The sequence below is a fragment of the Aegilops tauschii genome, chromosome 4 (genome assembly GCF_002575655.3).
Source record: "Aegilops tauschii subsp. strangulata cultivar AL8/78 chromosome 4, Aet v6.0, whole genome shotgun sequence".
Taxonomy (NCBI): Eukaryota; Viridiplantae; Streptophyta; class Magnoliopsida; order Poales; family Poaceae; genus Aegilops; species Aegilops tauschii.
The window spans coordinates 19,228,349-19,234,553 of NC_053038.3; positions in this window are offsets into that span (position 1 = coordinate 19,228,349).

Sequence of the window (6,205 nt, forward strand, 5' to 3'; positions counted from 1 at the left end):
TGCGCCGTCCTTGCTCGTCGCTCGGACCCCGATGCCACACGACGCGGGTGACAGTGCCCCTCGCCCGAAGCGCCGTGCCGATGAGCCGGCGGACCGTCGCCCGACCGACTCCTGGCGCCCCTCCCTGGAGGCCTCGCGGAGGGAATCCGATCTCCGCTCCAAGCTCGTGTCACGAGGCTTTGCCCCGGCCTTGGACCCCTCAGGGCGGGAGGACAGGCCGCGTAACCGCTCGCCGGACCACTGGCGGAGCCGTGGGCGTGAGCGGGACCGCCGTTCCCCCCTCGTCGCTCCCCTCCCCGCCGGTCGCGGTCTCCGACTCGCTCTGGTCATGCGGAGCAGTCGCCGCCTCGCCGGTACAACCCGCCACAGCGTCAGCTGCAGTTCCCTCCCCTGGTTCCCGGTGCTCCCAACCCCCGGGGCGCTTTCGCGAAGAAGAAGAAGAAGAAGAAGAAGAAGAAGGCCGGTCGGTGTTTTGGCCGTGGGGCTGGACAAGCATCTTCTGTCACCAACCCGACGCCGGCACCCCCGGCCCCTCCGTCGAAGTCCATTTTCGGCACCATTTCCTGCTTCAATTGTGGCAAAGAGGGTCACTGCCAGGTCGATTGCAAGGACCCCCTGGCTTGTTTCAAGTGCAAGGGCACGGACCACCCCGCGATTCTTTGCCCGCTTCAGCCGGAGGAGGGGGAGCTGATGCTTTACGGCCATGCTCTGGACGATCTTGGATTCTTCCAGATGGATCTGCCCGCGGTCGCGGCCGTGCCGTCCCTGACCGCTCTCATCTCGGTCTTGGAAGGCCGGTCGGCTTCCCCGGCTATCATCACGGAGGAGCTCCGTCACCTCTTTTGCCCTGACTGGGACTGGGAGGTCGCTTCGATCTCCGATCACGAGTTTACCGTGGTGTTTCCGGATCCTATCAGCTTGCGCTACGGCACCCACAGTGATCAGCTCACTTTAGCTCTCAACAAGCTCACCGTCAGCATCTCTATGCCGTTGGTGGACCCTATGGTGGTGGCCTTTCTCTCGGAGGTATGGATTCAAATCCGTGGGCTACCGCCGATTGCCAAGAAGGAGCGCACCATTCGGAACATGTCCAGGCTCCTTGGCAAGATCGTGGAGGTTGATGGCTCCTCTCTCGTCCGCGGACCGGCTGTTCGTGTCAAGATCAAGACCCCCGACCCGACTAAGCTGCAGACAACAGTCCGTATGTTCTTCGGAGATGCTGGATACGACCTCAAGATCTCGGTGGATGTGGGCGTTCCGGGCTCCTCCCAACCAGCGACGGATGATGCGGCTCCCGGGCCCGATGGCGACTTGGGTGGTGGCTCGCGCTCCCCTGGTGGCGGTCGGTCACCGCGTCAGTGCAGCCGCTCCCCAAGCTCCAGCGGGGATGATGATGACTCCCCAGAGCCACATGCGCCGCCTCTGCAGGCGAACAAGACAACGACCGAAGAGCTCTCTGTGGCCCATGATGCTACTGCCCAAGATCCGATGGATGATGCTGATGCTCGTGCCCTCAACGCCATGCTCGAGGCTGATTCACCGCTTCGCCCCAGCGCGGCCCTCTCCTTGCTCCTTGGCACTCTGATGGCCGCTTCGGAGTCGGAGACGGTCAGCGGTGCGAGCGACGTCAGCCCGGAGGTATGCCCCCTCCTCCCCGCGTCTGGCTTCACCCACCCTCGCCCAGGCACCATCGCCACCATCTTCGCCGCGGGCTGGGGCGGGGGAGGTCTCTCCTGTGACCGGGACTAGGTAGGTCCACCCCCGGTGCCTCCTCGTCCTCCGAAGGGCAAGGGCCGGCCGTGTTCGGCTTCTTCTCCGGTGACGATCACTCGGAAGAGCGCACGGGTCGACTTGGCTGCACGGGCGACTAGTGCGTCCCCCAACGCAATCGAGAAGGCCGCTCGCCGGGCTGCGGCCCGCAACTTGGACTCAGGTCCATCCCAACCCCCCCCCCCCCCCGTGCTTTCGGCTGTTGATTGCTTACTTATAGATGAAACATCTGATGGGGGGATTGTTGGGGAACGTAGTAATTTCAAAAAAAATCCTACGCACACACAGGATCATGGTGATGCATAGCAACGAGAGGGGAGAGTGTGTCCACGTACCCTCGTAGACCGAAAGCGGAAACGTTAGCACAACGCGGTTGATGTAGTCGTACGTCTTCACGATCCGACCGATCCAAGTACCGAACGCACGACACCTCCAAGTTCAGCACACGTTCAACTCGATGACGTCCCGCGAGCTCCGATCCAGCAAAGCTTCGCCGGAGAGTTTCGTCAGCGCGACGGCGTGATGACGGTGATGATGATGCTACCGACACAGGGCTTCACCTAAGCACCGCTACAATATGATCGAGGAGGATTATGCTGGAAGGGGGCACCGCACACGGCTGGGAGAGATCAACAAATCAACTTGTGTGTCTACAGGTGCCCCCTGCCCCCCGTATATAAAGGAGCAAGGGGGGAGGCCGGCCGGCCCCTGTAGGCGCGCCAGGAGGAGGAGTCCTCCTCCTAGTAGGAGTAGGACTCCCCTCTTTCCTACTCCTACTAGGAGGGGGAAAGGAAGGGGGAGAGGGAGAAGGAAAGGGGGGCGCAGCCCCCCCTCTCCTAGTCCAATTCGGACCAGAGGGGGAGTGGCGCGCGGCCAGCCCTAGGCCAGCCCTCTCTCTCTCCACTAAGGCCCATAAGGCCCACTATTTCTCCCGAGGGGATTCCGGTAACCCTCCGGCACTCCGGTTTTCTCCGAAACCACCCAGAACACTTCCGGTGTCCGAATATAGTCGTCCAATATATGGATCTTTACGTCTCGACCATTTCGAGACTCCTTGTCATGTTCGTGATCATATCCGGGACTCTGGTCTACCTTCGGTACATCAAAACACAAAAACTCATAATACCGATCGTCACCGAACTTTAAGCGTGCGGACCCTACGGGTTCGAGAACTATGTAGACATGACCGAGACACGTCTCCGGTCAATAACCCATAGCGGAACCTGGATGCTCATATAGGCTCCCACATATTCTTTGAAGATCTTTATCGGTCAAGCCGCATAACAACATACGTTGTTCCCTTTGTCATCGGTATGTTACTTACCCGAGATTCGATCGTCGGTATCTCAATACCTAGCTCAATCTCGTTACGGGCAAGTCTCTTTACTCATTACGTAAAGCATCATCCCGCAACTAACTCATTAGTCATATTGCTTCTAAGGCTTATTGTGATGTGCATTACCCAGAGGGCCCAGAGATACCTCTCCGACAGTCAGAGTGACAAATCCTAATCTCGATCTATGCCAACTCAACAAGTACCATCGGAGACACCTGTAGAGCACCTTTATAATCACCCAGTTACCTTGTGAAGTTTGGTAGCACACAAAGTGTTCCTCCGGTAATCGGGAGTTGCATAATCTCATAGTCATAGGAACATGTATAAGTCATGAAGAAAGCAATAGCAGTAAACTAAACGATCAACTGCTAAGCTAACGGAATGGGTCAAGTCAATCACATCATTCTCCTAATGATGTGATCCCGTTAATCAAATGACAACTCATGTCTATGGTTAGGAAACTTAACCATCTTTGATTAACGAGCTAGTCAAGTAGAGGCATACTAGTGACATTATGTTTGTCTATGTATTCACACATGTATTATGTTTCCGGTTAATACAATTCTAGCATGAATAATAAACATTTATCATGATATGAGGAAATAAATAATAACTTTATTATTGCCTCTAGGGCATATTTCCTTCAGTCTCCTACTTGCACTAGTCAATAATCTAGATTACACAGTAATGATTCTAACACCCATGGAGTTTTGGTGCTGATCATGTTTTGCTCATGGAAGAGGCTTAGTCACCGGGTCTGCAACATTCAGATCCGTATGTATCTTGCAAATCTCTATGTCTCCCACCTGGACTTGATCCCGGATGGAATTGAAGCATCTCTTGATGTCCTTGGTTCTCTTGTGAAATCTGGATTCCTTTGCCAAGGCAACTGCACCAGTATTGTCACAAAAGATTTTCATTGGTCCCGATGCACTAGGTATGACACCTAGATCGGATATGAACTCCTTCATCCAGACTCCTTCATTTGCTGCTTCCGAAGCAGCTATGTACTCCGCTTCACACGTAGATCCCGCCACGACGCTTTGTTTAGAACTGCACCAACTGACAGCTCCACCGTTCAATGTAAACACGTATCCGGTTTGCGATTTAGAATCGTCTGGATCAGTGTCAAAGCTTGCATCGACGTAACCATTTACGAGTAGCTCTTTGTCACCTCCATAAACGAGAAACATATCCTTAGTCCTTTTCAGGTATTTCAGGATGTTCTTGACCGCTGTCCAGTGATCCACTCCTGGATTACTTTGGTACCTCCCTGCTAAGCTAATAGCAAGGCACACATCAGGTCTGGTACACAGCACTGCATACATGATAGAACCTATGGCTGAAGCATAGGGAACATCTTTCATTTTCTCTCTATCTTCTGCAGTGGTCGGGCATTGAGTCTGACTCAACTTCACACCTTGTAACACGGGCAAAGAACCCTTTCTTTGCTTGATCCATTTTGAACTTTTTCAAAACTTTGTCAAGGTATGTGCTTTGTGAAAGTCCTATCAAGCGTCTTGATCTATCTCTATAGATCTTGATGCCCAATATGTAAGCAGCTTCACCGAGGTCTTTCATTGAAAAAACTTTTATTCAAGTATCCTTTTATGCTATCCAGAAATTCTATATCATTTCCAATCAGCGATATGTCATCCACATATAATATCAGAAATGCTACAGAGCTCCCACTCACTTTCTTGTAAATATAGGCTTCTCCAAAAGTCTGTATAAATCCATATGCTTTGATCACACTATCAAAACGTTTATTCCAACTCCGAGAGGCTTGCACCTGTCCATAAATGGATCGCTGGAGCTTGCACACTTTGTTAGCTCCCTTTGGATCGACAAAACCTTCCGGTTGCATCATATACAACTCTTCTTCCAGAAATCCATTCAGGAATGCAGTTTTGACATCCATTTGCCAAATTTCATAATTATAAAATGCGGCAATTGCTAACATGATTCGGACATACTTAAGCATCGCTACGGGTGAGAAAGTCTCATCGTAGTCAACCCCTTGAACTTGTCGAAAACCTTTCGCAACAAGTCGAGCTTTTTAGACAGTAACATTACCGTCAGCCTCAGTCTTCTTCTTGAAGATCCATTTATTCTCTATGGCTTGCCGATCATCGGGCAAGTCAACCAAAGTCCACACTTTGTTCTCATACATGGATCCCATCTCAGATTTCATGGCCTCAAGCCATTTTGCGGAATCTGGGCTCACCATCGCTTCTTCATAGTTCGTAGGTTCGCCTTGGTCAAGTAACATGACCTCTGGAATAGGATTACCGTACCACTCTAGTGCGGATCTTACTCTGGTTGACCTACGAGGTTCAGTAGTAACTTGATCTGAAGTTATATGATCATCATCATTAGCTTCCTCACTAATTGGTGTAGGAGTCACAAGAACAGATTTCTGTGATGAACTACTTTCCAATAAGGGAGCGGGTACAGTTACCTCATCAAGTTCTACTTTCCTCCCACTCACTTCTTTCGAGAGAAACTCCTTCTGTAGAAAGGATCCATTCTTAGCAACGAATGTCTTGCCTTCGGATCTGTGATAGAAGGTGTACCCAACAGTTTCCTTTGGGTATCCTATGAAGACACATTTCTCCAATTTGGGTTCGAGCTTATCAGGCTGAAGCTTTTTCACATAAGCATCGCAGCCCCAAACTTCAAGAAATGACAACTTTGGTTTCTTGCCAAACCATAGTTCATAAGGCGTCATCTCAACGGATTTTGATGGTGCCCTATTTAACGTGAATGCAGCCGTATCTAAAGCATAACCCCAAAACGATAGCGATAAATCAGTAAGAGACATCATAGATTGCACCATATCTAGTAAAGTACGATTACGACGTTCGGACAAACCATTACGTTGTGGTGTTCCGGGTGGCGTGAGTTGCGAAACTATTCCGCATTGTTTCAAATGTAGACCAAACTCGTAACTCAAATATTCTCCTCCACGATCAGGTCATAGAAACTTTATTTTCTTGTTACGATGATTTTCCACTTCACTCTGAAATTCTTTGAACTTTTCAAATGTTTCAGACTTATGTTTCATTAAGTAGATATACCCATATTTGCTCAAATCAT